The 14,234-nt window shown below is 46.9% G+C and overlaps 1 long non-coding RNA gene across 1 annotated transcript in view; it reads left to right on the forward strand.

Annotated features, from left to right (window-relative positions):
* Positions 1-14,234, forward strand: part of LOC129383441 (uncharacterized) — a 115,538-nt gene that overhangs the window by 35,778 nt on the left and 65,526 nt on the right. The window contains exons 2-3 of the long non-coding RNA XR_011889810.1: positions 455-594; positions 3,111-3,196. This is a non-coding gene — a long non-coding RNA (uncharacterized lncRNA). The remainder of the gene's footprint in view (positions 1-454; positions 595-3,110; positions 3,197-14,234) is intronic.

The following is a 14,234-nucleotide window of genomic DNA, read 5'->3' on the forward strand; positions in this document are numbered from 1 at the left end:
TGTATAGAGATAGAAAACACTGGTATATCTGTTGCGCGAGCTTATCAAAGCAGATTATGTTGGAAAAATGGCTTTATACATTGTGCCCGTGCACCGTCCATATGCTTACAGACGGCGAGTGCAAGTGCCGAGAAAAACGCGCGCACTTTCATAAAGGCACATTTGGTTAATTTGGAGCTTCAACCTAATGAACAAACTGTTTCATCTCCATGTGTTCTTGCTGGCGGTTGCTTTGCCTCGGTCTTTCTAATAATCCCCATTCTTTTAATTGTAATAAGCTATCCCCGTACCAGGAGGCACAATACCACATAATATTAAACATGTGGGTTGCAATTGTACAACACCGAAAAGCTGCGCTGTAAGCTTAAGTAAGCGAAAGGAATTCGCTCTTCTGTCTGCTGATCTTTACACCCTTGAGTACGTTCTTTGTATATATGGGATTTTCTTTTTGCAGGAACTGAAAGAACACGACAATATGTATGTACAGCAGCGAAGTTATCAAGGGGAAGGACTGAAATGCATTTTTAATGAGAAATTACTCTTGGATGGCAAGGACTACGTTTTTAATAAATGCTACAAATCTGGAAACAAAATGTAAGTTTTCTGTGACTAAATACACCATTAATTCCACGTGAACATGTATATCATGAAATATTTATCATTTCTTTTTTGTTTAATATTTGATTCAGAGAGAGAGGACTTCAATCCCTAAGGCACTTAGCTTAAAGGCAGAGAGCGTCTGACATAGTCCCCATCCTGCAGCGCCTATTTCTTTTTTAGGCAGTTCCACATTGATTTCAAAAAGAAGATGTGTGTATAGGTTCAAAAACTACACAGCGACACACAACTCAAAATAGAAGCAAACACATACGCAATAGTAAAGATTGACGTTAGGTAATTCAAAGAGAAGCCTAATAAAGACTAGGTAACTCACTAGGTTATGTTTGGTTGCATAAATGCTGACTGACGAGCGGAGCTTTACTTAGCAACCAATTTTCTTGGTAAATCGCATTCCTTGGTCCAGTTATACGTTACATTAGGTAGGAGCCGAATTCCGTGTTTCGTTCTTTTTTTCAGTTTATAATGACATTAAGAAGTATTTGGCATATTTCTGACATTTCATTTGTCCAGATAAGAATTTCATGGATTTTTAAACTCTAGAAATGATACTGACAAAGTGTACCAGGCAAGGCGCAATTACTTACTGTACTAGCTTCTCTAGAAAGCATTTGTGGCTTCGTTTCCCAGGAGGTGACTGTGTCGCGAATTCATGACGTAGGATCTGTTCAGATGGGAGCTGGACATCGTGATATTTTGGAGCTCGCTCCGGCTAGCCGGTCCTCTTTTATAGTACATATTTGGAGTGTGCAACAAAAAGGATGTTAGAGGACGATTAAGCGAGCCAGAGCAACAACGCTCAGGCGCCAATAATTGCATGGTGGAATAAGCTCAGTGCGCACAAAAAATAATTTTCAAGTAAAAAAAAAAACATATTGTACGCGTTGAATCATGCGTAGAGCACCAGCGCAACTTGCCCTTTTGATTGTCAGGTATACGTTTAAACTGCCGCAGCACTAATTTACCATGAAAACTGGATATCACAAATTGGCTGGGTGAAATCGTAAATAACACCTTTGCATGAATCTAGCCATTTCAGTGGGATGAGCACAGCTCAAAAAGGAGACTCGGCAATATGAATACAATTATTGAAAGCTTTTCTTACACACACAAGTGTTTAAAAGTATACCTGATTTATGAAAGAGAAATTTTTCCGTTTTTTCCGTTTTTTCCGTCAGCTAACAATATATTATTAAAGTACATCGAACCCTCAGTGCTGCAAAAAATGATGCGATGATTGTGCTGGTAAATTAAGTACTATTAGCAACTACAGCCAGAACAGTTGTGATGTGATAGGAGTAGTTTAGAGACACACGTAAGAAAAGTTTAAATTCAAATCGGATCCTGTAACATAAGTGAGGATTAACAGTCTCATTTGCTTTCTCATAACAATATTGCATAAGAATATTGCATTGAATATGGCACATCACTACATTACCTTGACCACAGCCCTCATTTTATCGTTTAAATATTTGTCCTCTTTAAAACAAAATGTATTGCACTGTAGCATCTGTGCAGTTCAGTGAGACTGCATCTCAGAACGTCCATGTAAATTTCGCACAATGAGGGTTGTCAAACACAGCTTAACAGAAAATCTGTGATGCTTACTACGTATAATTTCAATTATTTATGATGCTTCTGCGACAGCCGTCCGCCATACCCTGGCCAAAAATATTTAATACCATGTATTAAGCAGCAAGCAAGGCAATAAAGAACTTAGTGTTATATATAATGCATATCTAAGGGAGAATTAACATATTGATCTCAAATAACAGACACAAGAATTGTATGATTCTTTGCAGAAATTCCACGCCACCTATCTATTTTTCACACGCATACGCAATGCATTGCGAAAAGCGAACATAGGGCGCCATCTTACCTATTTTTATACTGCTATCCAACAATACCGCAAAGTTTGGAAAGCGAGGAACGACACAAGAAAGTAGGGAAACATTCCCTTCGCAGTAACTCATCTATACCAGTTTAGATGAAGAAACCCTATGTAAAATTTATTCTGAAGACCGGAATTACTCACCATAATTAAGCTAGTTTTGCGGTCATGTCATGCCAAAAGCGCATGACAGAAATATTTACCCTTTTCACTCTGACGTTTCACATTTGACGGTAGAAAGGCCCAAATATATCATCGGAGCACTGCAACCAAGATTCATAAATGCGTTGAGACCACCATCGTCTATTTAGTGAACAACTTGCCAGTGTAATAAAGTACTTTGCAAATATTTTTGTCATTACCACTATTAGCAATAAATAATAAGCCTATTTTTCCGATCAGAGAGGCACGTCGAGCTAGCAGCGCACGAAGCGGGGTACAGCACAAATGAAACGTCGAAAATGATATTAGGTGTTATGGGCAGCTTAGTTGTTCGTCACAAGACATTTGCAGAGAAATGATTAATACGTACGTTTTTTGTTTCACTAAACACTTCATTGTAAATATGGATCTCATCAGTGAACTTGTAAAACAATTTCAGTGTCAAGATCGCATCACACGGGAAAATATACGAAGTACAAAGACACAGCAAATGGAAATCAGCTATGAATGTGAGCAGAATCAGAGGTGAATTCTTCCGCTTTATCCATTCAATTGCATTTTACTGATTTAGTGTCGCTTCAATTTCCGTGGTAGTGACAAAGAACTAATAATTCATGCACAAAATTTGCTATATATATATAGATATATATATATATATCTATATATATATATATATGTTGTTATGCCCACAGAAGGCGTTACTTTGAAGCCTGGTAGAGTTAGATGCGATGGCCTTGATCAGCTGAGCGCCTGTCGAGATTCAACTAGCCAGCCACCCGTCGTCTTCTTCGTTCACCACTCTCCGGTGCCCCCGCATACTGTTTGTTGAGGCATGAACCGACTATGCACGTAAGAGCGTCGGATTTCCCTCCGCCTAGACGAAGCCCGCCGGGCAAATCAAACAGGCTGTCTAGAAATAAAGGGCTTTAGACGGGCGACATGCGAAAGATCAGTCTTTGCTGACCGTCGGTCATTTGATGTGAGACGTGCTATGCGGTAGGTTAATTCGCTGATACGCTCAGTAATAACATGGGGTCCAACACAGTGGGCGAGCAGTTTTTCACATAATCCACGTTTTCCTGGTTGGTTTCCAGAGCAGCACTGAATCACCAGGGTCATATATCACGTGTCGGCGTCGGCGGTCGCAGCGTGCCTTCGAGCGGTCTTGTGAAACAAGAGTGCGTAAAGAAGCAAGTCGTCGGGCTTCTTCAGCAAGACAGACTGTCTCTGACATACAAAGATTATCGTGGCTGGAAAACGGGAAGTTGGTGTCTAGTGTATAACAAGGCGGACGAGCGTAAAGAAAAAAATTAAATTATGGGGTTTTACGTGCTAAAACCACTTTCTGATTATGAGGCACGCCGTAGTGGGGGACTCCGGAAATTTTGACCACCTGGAGTTCTTTAAGGTGCACCTAAATCTAAGTACACGGGTGTTTTCGCATATCGCCCCCATCGAAATGCGGCCGCCGTGGCCGGGATTCGATCCCTCGACCTCGTGCTCAGCAGCCTAACACCATAGCCAATGAGCAACCATGGCGGGTAAGCGTTAAGAAGAAAGAAGGGACTGTAGCCCGTAACTTCATGCTTTGAGGTGTTAAATGCGTACGTAATGAAAGGTAGCACGATGTCCCAGTTCTCATGATCTGACGCGACATGCATGGGCAGCATGTTAGTAAGAGTTCTGTTCGTGCGTTCCGTAAGGCCATATCTTTGGGGATGATACGAGGTGGAATGTCGAAACCTTGAAGCACACAGACGAAGCATCTCTTCGACCACGTCTGCAGTGAACTGCCGCCCACGATCGCTGATGATGACTCTGGGAGGTCCATTTCGGAGAACGACAAAACGCAGCAGAAAAATACACACTGCGGTTGCAGTAGCTGATGGTATTGCAGCTGTCTAAAAGTAGCGTGTCAAGTGATCGGCACACACGATAATCCAGCGATTCCCATCGGTTGAACACGGGAAAGGACCGAGGAGGTCGATGCCAACTTGCTCAAAGGGAGTGCTGGGGGGTGGCACTGGATGGAGTTGACCAGGAGTAGCACTCATTGGACGCTTGTAACGTTGACACTCACTGCAGCAGGACACATACTGGGTGGTCGTCTGGCGCATTTTAGGCCAGTAGAACCTTTACTTGAAGGCGGTAGAGAGTTCGCGCAGAACCCAAATGACCAGATGTTTAATCGTCATGCATAGCGCGCAAGACGGAGACACGGAGACTCTCCGGGACCACCAGAAGATATCGTGGGCCTGTAGCAGAATAGTTCTTTTTGTAAAGAACCCCATCATGGACACAGAAACGAGGGGATGGTGCTGATTGCCTTGCAGTAATGAGCAGTGGTTCTAAAGTTCTGTCTTTTTGTTGCTCGACCTTGAAGGTATTTATATCAGGAAATCCAGTCGAAGTCGTCCGCGTCGCAGTCCGTCGTTGGAAGCGGCATGCGCGAGAGGCAGTCAGCATCGGCGTGTAGGCGGCCGCTTTTATAGGAAACGGTAAAGTTATATTCCTGTAAACGAAGTGTCCAACGCGCAAGCCGGCCCGACGGATCACAGAGATTAAACAGCCAGCAGAGAGAAGGATGGTCTGTCACCACAGTGAAGGGGCGCCCATACAGGTACGACCGGAAGCGCTGTACTGCGAAAATACCTGCAAGACATCCTTGCTCGGTAACCGTGTAGTTACGCTCGGACTTACTTAAAGAGCGACTCGCATAGCCGACGACGTGTTCTTTGGTGTCAACGCGTTGAATAAGGACAGCGCCCATGACAATACCGCTAGCGTCCGTTTGAACTTCTGTGGGAGCCGCATGGTCGAAGTGTCGGAGAATGGGATCGGACGTCAGACGAGACTTCAGCTCACGAAAACTAGCTTTACATTCAGGAGTCCATTCAAAGAGAACGCCCTTCTGGAGGAGGCATGTCAGCGGATACGCGATGTTGGCAAATCCACGAATAAACCGGTGGAAGTACGAGCAAAGCCCTAGGAAACTGCGTAGCTCTTTTACATGGCGAGGTTGCTTGAAGGATTCCACCGTAGCAGTCTTCGCTGGATCAGGTCGTATACCGTCCTTATCCACTAGGTGTCCCAGAACGAGTGTTTGGCGCTCTCCAAAATGACACTTCTTTGAGTTGAGCACCAAACCCGCTTTGTCCAAGCAGTCTAGCACAAGATCGAGACGTGCAATGTGCTCACTGAACGTGTGCCCGAAAATCACTACATCGTCTAGATAGCACATGCATACTTCCCACTTCAAACCACGCAGGATGTTGTCCATGAAGCGCTCGAAAGTTGCAGGCGCATTACAGAGCCCGAATGGCATCACATTAAATTCAAAAAGTCCATCTGGTGTTACAAATGCCGTTTTCTCCTTGTCTGCCTTGTGCATAGGAATCTGCCAGTATCCCGACCTCAAGTCAACAGACGAAAATTAAGACGCTGAAGAGAGGCAGTCGATAGCATCATCAATACGCGGAAGAGGATATACGTCGTTTTTAGTGATGGTGTTGAGGCGGCGGTGGTCAACACAAAATCGCCATGTGCCATCTTTCTTTCTAACCAGAATCACTGGCGCTGCCCACGGGCTACAGGATTCTTGGATTACATCCTTATTTAGCATTTCGTGGACTTGGTCATTGATCACCTTGCGTTCCGATGGTGAGACTCTGTATGGTTTCTGTCGCGACGGTTGGGCAGATCCCGTATATATGCGGTGGTGTATACGAGAAGGAGGAAACAATGGTGGCCCCTCTTGCTAGAAAAAGTCAAACAGTCGGGCACTTTTTAGCAGAATATTCGCCACTTCGTGACGCTGCTTAGTGATGAGTGACTTGTTTACCATAGTCAGAAATGAGGAGTGCGCCGCAGGGCAGGCATTAACGAAATGGCGCTCATCCGCAGAATCAAGGGCCTCTGTAAGAATGGCGAGCGATAGCACTGGATCGTCATGGTAGGCGGCAAGTTTCAGACCCTGTGGTAGTATTGCAGGTTCACTCGAGCAGTTTACGGCCCATAAGTTGGTGCGTCCCTGAACAACTGACAGCGTGCAATACGGTATCAGTACACTCCTCTTGATGCAAGTCTGATGAACGGGCTCCACGGTAGCGTCAAACGTTCCGTCGGTGGTAGGGAAACAGGCAACTGAAACACACGTTGCGGATAACGGAGGCACAACTGTATCCCGGGATACAAAAAGCACACTTTCGCGATACGGTGGGTCTTCCATAAACGCAGCAGAAAAGCTTGTACCTACACTGGTTTCACCCGTTTTGCAGTCGACGGTAGCACCACAGAGTTTCAAAAAATAAAGGCCCAGGATTGCGTCATGCGTAGAATGAGGTAGAACAGTGAACTTTGCGTTAAATATTTGACCACCCAAGGTAACGCCTACATTACACACGCCCACAGGATACAACAACTCCCCACTCACTCCTCGAAACGTATGGGCACGGTTCCAGCGAAACATCACTTTACGTCCTAGGAGGCTTTTGAACGCAAGACTCATCACTGAAACGGTTGCTCCCGTGTCCACTAAAGCCATAGATGAAACCCCGTCAATTATTACACACACCAAATTCTTAAACATACAAATGGTTGGAGGTATCTCTGTCGACATCGAAGGTTGTCCAGCGACCTCACCTCCAACGGCCGCGCTGGCTAGTTTTCCGGAGGTGGCGACGGGTATCGACGCCGCGGAGAGGGCGATCGGCTTACACGAGGAGCGGGTGGTGGTGTCAAGCTGCGATCGGATGCTGGAGAACGGTTCCGCAGCGGCTCCGGATGCTGGTGAGGCAAGCTTCCTAAATATGTGTGCGAGGGCGAATATGTTTCGCCCAGAGGAGCGCGGTACTGCCTAGACATCGTCGATCAATAGAACCTCGGTGGTTGGCGGCGATTGCAGTACCTGGCAATGTGACCCAAGTCGCCACAGCTATAACACACAGGTAAACGACGGTCGATGAACTGCCCTTCGAAGCGCTCAGCCGTGGGGGGTCGTGTAGCAGAGCGACGCGGCTGAGCCTGCTGCACAGGAGGAACGGTCGGTCTGCGTGCAAACTTGCTGGGGCGAGGGTGTTCCGCAGGTCGGTGTTCGGGCGTAAATGTGCCCTCACGTGGCCATGGAGCTCCTCTGTGGTTGATATCTGTGACACATACCGCCGGTTGCAGGAAGCGCAGGGTGCGGCAGGCGCCATGTGTTGCGGGTAATAGGCATCGGGTTGTCGTATGACGGCGCGCGCAAGTTCCTGGTGCCGCAGCAGTTCTTTACGCACGATCTGCCGTATAGTAGACGAAAGATCGGCGGACGGGCTCTCATCGACGCTGGCAACGGTTGTCACATTCGCCAGATGTCCAAATTTTGGCACAATGCGATGTGTTTTTAACGTCTCAAACGTACGGCAATGACGCACGACATCTGAGACGGAATCAACGTGTTCTTGGCTTATGAGGAAATTGTATACGTCTTCTGCAATTTCTTTGAGGAGATGTCCGACTCGGTCTTCCTCAGACATCTGCGAATTTACGATTTTGCACAGCTTGAGGATTTCCTCTATGTATATAGTGTATGTTTCTCCAGGAGCTTGAGCTCTTTGAGCTAGTGTTCTCTCGGCGCGTTTCTGTTTGGCGTAGGAGTCGCCAAAACACTTCTTAATTTCCTCAACGAAGCGCTCCCACGTTGTTAGGGAGTCTTCGTGGTTTTCATACCACATCAGCGCTGTCTCACTCAGAAAGAGTACGGCATATTCAAGCTGAGTGACAGAATGGCCAACTGGCGCTGTCCTTTGAGCAGGTGAAACTAGAGCTGGCATTTGTCCACCTCCGTCCTGAGCCATAGGGAAGGTAGTTGGCAAGAGACCGGCAAGACGACGGCTCCGGCGAAGTTCTAGATGTTGCGACTCCGTGGTACGTTGTGTCGTACCCCGCACCTCCACCACTCTGTTACGCCCACAGAAGGCGTTACCTTGAAGCCGGGTAGAGTTAGATGCGATGGCCTTGATCAGCTGAGCGCCTGTCGAGATTCAGCTAGCCAGCCAACCATCGTCTGCTTCGTTCACCGCTCTCCGGTGCCCGCGCATACTGTTTGTCGAGGCGTGAACCCACTATGCACGTAAGAGCGTCACAAATATATATATATATATATATATATATATATATATATATATATATGTATATGAGTGTGCGTGCGTGTGTGATTTTAGAATGGTTTTAGAGAGAACTGTCATTATTTTCCCCGCAGGGGCGTCTGCGTCAGCAGGCGTTTGGTGTGTTGCGACACCACGTACCCGAGCACACGAGGGTTGGACCATCCCGCGTGTAGCCGTGCGCGGCTTAGCCGTGTCTGATGAAAAGGGGATTCAGGAGGTTGAGCCGATGCTGGGTGTTTGGACCTTTAAGGCCCCCGGAGGAGGCAACACACCTCTTTCGCCTCTGCTTCACATAGACGGCACCCCTGGACTGACCCACCCGGGGGAAATCGGTAGTCGCCCTTTCCTGTCCCCCTCTTCAATCTTTTTCTTTCCTATCTTCTTTCTTTTACTATCCTATTTTCTTCTCTCTTCCGTGACTTCCTCATTTTCTCAGGCGGCTAGGGTTAACCTTGTGTATGTGCCCTCCCTTGCGTATATTATATTAGGTTACAGTGGCAATGTACGGTTGGCGCCTGCAGCCTTACGCGTTAAGTGCTGCAGCGTCCCCAAGTTGGGCTCCGTGGTGGGTGGCCGCCATTGCCGCCGAAAAGAAACTGAAATACTATGGGAACACCCGAATTTCCCGTGTGTTGCGACACCACGGACCCGAGCACACGAGGGTTGGACCCTCCCGCGTGTAGTCGTGCGCGGCTTAGCCGTGTCCGGGGAAAGGGGGATCCTGGAGGTTGAGCCGATGCTGGGTGATCGGACCTTTAAGGCCCCCCGGCGGAGGCAACACACCTCTTTGGCCTCTGCTTCAGGTAGACGGCACCCCCGGACTGACCCACCCGGGGGAAATCGGCAATCGCCTTTTCCTGTCCTCCTCTCCACTCTTCGTCTTTCTCTCTCGTCTTTTTCATCTTTCCTGTCTTCTCATCACTTCTCCTCACTTCCTAGTTTCCCGGCGGCAAGGGTTAACCTTGTGTAGCTAGCCAGCCTTGGTTATGCTGTATTTGGTTATAGCAGCGATGTACGGCTGGCGTTGGCAGGGTTTCCCTTGCAGGAACTTCTGTCACGTCCCCCTGTAGGGCTCCATGGTGGGTGGCCGGCATCGCGGCCGAAAACCCAGCATTACTTATGGAACACGCTTTTCCTAAGCTACCTGATCGCCCTCAGAAACGAGGGCGCACCGAAGAAGTTTTTCAGTTTTTCGGACGACAAGTCCACAATTTTCCTCGTTTCCATGTCATCCACGCAGAAAAACCAGCTAAACAAGTACGAACAATCTCCCCGTTCCTTGTATCAAAGTCTCTTACCGAAGTTTTTGGCCCAGGATATAAGGTGTCGAGGATGGCTAGCGGTGACCTCCTCTTGGAGCTCCGCGACCAGAAGCAATTTTAGAAGCTGCCACAGCTAGTATCATTTGGGGAGACTCAAGTAGTAGTAACCCCACACCGCACAATGAATACCTCCCGCGGCGTTGTCTCGGACGATGATTTGCTGGAGCTCACTGAGGCCGAGCTCTTGGAAGGTTTCAGTGAACAAAATGTTATAAATGTCAAAAGAATTAAGATGAGGCGAGATGGTAAAGAACTTGCGACCAAACACCTAATACTGACATTCAATTCAAGTGTCCTGCCCGAGTCAATCGAGGCCGGGTACATCAAGCTCCGTGTAAGACCGTACGTGCCAAATCCCCTCCGATGTTTCAAGTGCCAGCGTTTTGGCCACAGTTCGCAGAGCTGCCGAGGCCGCCAAACTTGTGCAAAATGCAGCGCGCATGAACACTCCTCTGAAGCCTGTGAGAATTCTTTCCACTGTGTAAATTGTGATGGCGAGCATGCCGCATACTCGCGGTCATGCCCGTCTTGGAAGAAAGAAAAGGAAATAGTAACAATCAAAGTAAAAGAGAATATCTCATTCAAGGAGGCACGCAGGCGGGTAACATACCTTCCTAAGGCCAGCTTTGCCGAAGTGGCGCGTCAGGGGGCAGCGTCACAACGGCCTCCGGCGGCTGTCCGACCCACAAGCCGTGAGTCAGCAGTTACGCCATCTGTCCCCGCGGCGGTTGCAGCTAGCGCTGCTCCGTCTACCCAGCAGACGGGGCCACCGACACCGAAGGTGGGCGCAGCCGAGGCTGCCCCAGCCTCCGAGGCCCCTTCCAGCGCTGGCAACGGCCAGCGCAGCCAAATCCCTCTGGGAGCCCCATCGACCTCCGGGCTGGTGGGCGCAGGGGTCTTGCCCTCCAAGGCGGGACTCCCTCTGAAAACTTCCCGCTCGCAAGAGCACGTGTCCGGCGCCTCACAAGAGGCAATGGACACCACACCTATCCTCAAGGCGCACCAGGCGCCTAAGGAGCGTCGAGAATCACTCGAACGCTTCAAAAAGAACAAAACACCTATTACAGGGCCTCGAAAGGGCTCTGTAATCTAAGGCATCCCTTCCGTTTCCGTACACACAGCATATATTTACTTCCAAAATGGATACACAAATTATACAATGGAATGTGAGAGGTCTCATCCATAATCTTGACGACGTAACCGAACTTCTACACAAACTTAATCCGAAAGTACTGTGTGTACAGGAAACGCACTTAAAAGCGACACAGACGAATTTTCTCCGGTCACATAATATTTTTCGTAAAGATCGTGACGAGGTCAACACCTCATCCGGCGGTGTGGCCATAGTTGTCAATAAGACTGTTGCTTGCCGACACTTGCCGCTTCGGACGTCCCTCGAGGCAGTGGTGGTTCGCGCAATTCTTTTTAATAAGTTAATAGCCGTCTGCTCCATCTACATACCTCCAAACTATCATTTGAGCAAAATAGAATTCTACGAACTTATTAATCAACTTCCTGAGCCGTTTCTTATTGTTGGGGACTTCAATGCTCATAACAGTCTCTGGGGAGATTCCAGGACTGACTTGAGGGGACGACTGATTGAATCCTTTCTTGTCACGTCCAGTGTATGCCTATTTAATAGGAAAAAACCCACCTACTATAATATTGCGCATAATTCATACTCCTCGATAGATTTAGCGCTTGGATCTTCCATACTTTTTTCCTACTTAGAATGGAATGTCATAGAAAATCCGTTTGGGAGTGATCACTTTCCTATAACTTTAAGCTTACTAACACGACCCGACACTCGTCCACAGGTACCTCGCTGGAAACTTGACTCCGCGGATTGGAAGCGTTTTAAGGAATGTACTTACTTATCACAAGATTTTATACGCGATTTTAGCATAGATGATGCTGTAGCATATTTTACCGCTTTTATTATTGATGCAGCTGAAACGTTCATTCCACAAACAAATGGTCACTCATCTAAGAAACGTGTTCCCTGGTGGAATGAAGACTGCAGAGATGCACGGAAAAGACAAAATAAGGCATGGGGCAGATTGCGCCAATACCCTACGGCGGAAAATTACATTGCATTTAAACATATCAAGTCGCAAGGACGGCGCACGAGACGGCAGGCTAGAAGAGCAAGCTGGGAGAGGTTTCTCTCAGGCATAACTTCCTATACCCAGGAGGCTAAAGTATGGGATGGTCTGAGAAGGCTAAAAGGGCAGCAGATCAACCCATTACCTTTGATTGATGAGCGAGGAAATACCTTGGAAAACCAGGCCGATGCACTTGGATTACACTTTGCGCGTATATCAAGTTCTATAAACTATTCACAAACATTCCTTAAATATAAGCAAATAGCAGAACTTAGGTCAATAAACCGCAAATGCAGACCTAATCTACCGTACAACTGCCCTTTCAATATTGCCGAGCTTAGAGCTGCGTTGAGCTCGTGTATGAACTCTGCACCTGGAGTTGACAGAATCATGTATGACATGATTAAAAACCTACACACTGATACACAAATGACACTTCTGGCACTCTTTAACTCTATTTGGGCTGCTGGATACCTCCCATCCTCCTGGAAAGAAGCTATCGTAGTACCGGTCTTGAAACAAGGCAAGGACCCATCCGACGTTTCAAGTTACCGTCCAATGGCACTCACAAGTTGCTTATGCAAACTCTTCGAGAAAATGATAAATCGTCGTCTTTTACATTTCCTTGAATCCAATAAAATGCTCGACCCTTATCAATGCGGCTTCAGAGAGGGTAGGTCGACTACTGACCAGCTCGTGCGCATTGAGGCAGGCATTCGCGACGCCTTTATCCATAAGCAGTTTTTTCTTTCTGTTTTCTTAGACATGGAAAAGGCATATGACACGACTTGGAGATACGGGATTTTGCAAGACCTCTCAGAAATGGGTATTCGAGGGAATATGCTTAATGTAATTGAAAGTTACCTATCAAACCGCACATTTCGCGTTAGGGTGGGCAACGCTCTATCCAGGCCATTTACACAAGAAACTGGTGTGCCGCAAGGAGGGGTATTAAGCTGTACCCTTTTTATAATCAAAATGAATTCCTTGCGCTTATCTATACCGCAGAGCATGTTTTATTCGGTATACGTCGATGACGTTCAATTAGGCTTCAAGTCATGTAACCTTTCTATTTGTGAGCGACATGTCCAGCTTGGCTTGAAGAAAGTATGTAAATGGGCAGAAGAAAACGGCTTTAAACTGAATCCTGTTAAAAGCTCATGTGTCCTTTTCACACAAAAAAGAGGATTATTTGCAGAGCCCAGTGTAGAACTACATGGAGAGCACATACCAGTTGTCAAACAACACAAATTTTTAGGAATCATATTAGATTCAAAACTGACTTTCATTCCACACTTAAAGCACCTAAAACAGAAATGTCTGAAAACAATGAACCTTCTTAAAGTTTTATCACATACAACATGGGGCAGCGACAGGAAGTGTTTGATGAACCTGTACAAAAGCCTTATACGCACACGGTTAGATTATGGGGCCATAGTATATCAATCTGCCAGCCCAAGTTCTTTGAAGATGCTTGACCCTGTTCACCACTTAGGTATCCGCTTGGCGACCGGTGCCTTCAGGACAAGTCCTGTAGAAAGTCTCTACGTTGAATCTAATGAGTGGTCGCTTCATCTTCAAAGGTCATACTCCAGTTTCATGTACTTTCTAAAAGTGAACGCAAACCGCGACCATCCCTCTTATGTAAGCATAAACGACGTGGCATCTGCAATGCTTTTTAATAACCGACCTGCAACTACAGAACCATTCTCTCTGCGCATTAGAAAGCTTGCTGAGAATATGCAAGTACCAATTCTACAGCAAAACCTGATGACCCCAGCTAAGCCATTGCCGCCATGGCAGTGGAAGCCCATAGAATGCGATATATCATTCGTAGAGGTGACGAAACACGCTCCAGAAGCACATATTCGAATGCATTTCTTGGAACTTCAATCTAAATACTCGTGCATAGAATTTTACACTGACGCTTCTAAGTCGCATGCCGGTGTGTTTTATGCTGCAATCGGACCATCCTTCTCCCAATCCGGCG

This window comes from Dermacentor andersoni, chromosome 8, assembly GCF_023375885.2.
Source record: "Dermacentor andersoni chromosome 8, qqDerAnde1_hic_scaffold, whole genome shotgun sequence".
Lineage (NCBI taxonomy): Eukaryota > Metazoa > Arthropoda > Arachnida > Ixodida > Ixodidae > Dermacentor > Dermacentor andersoni.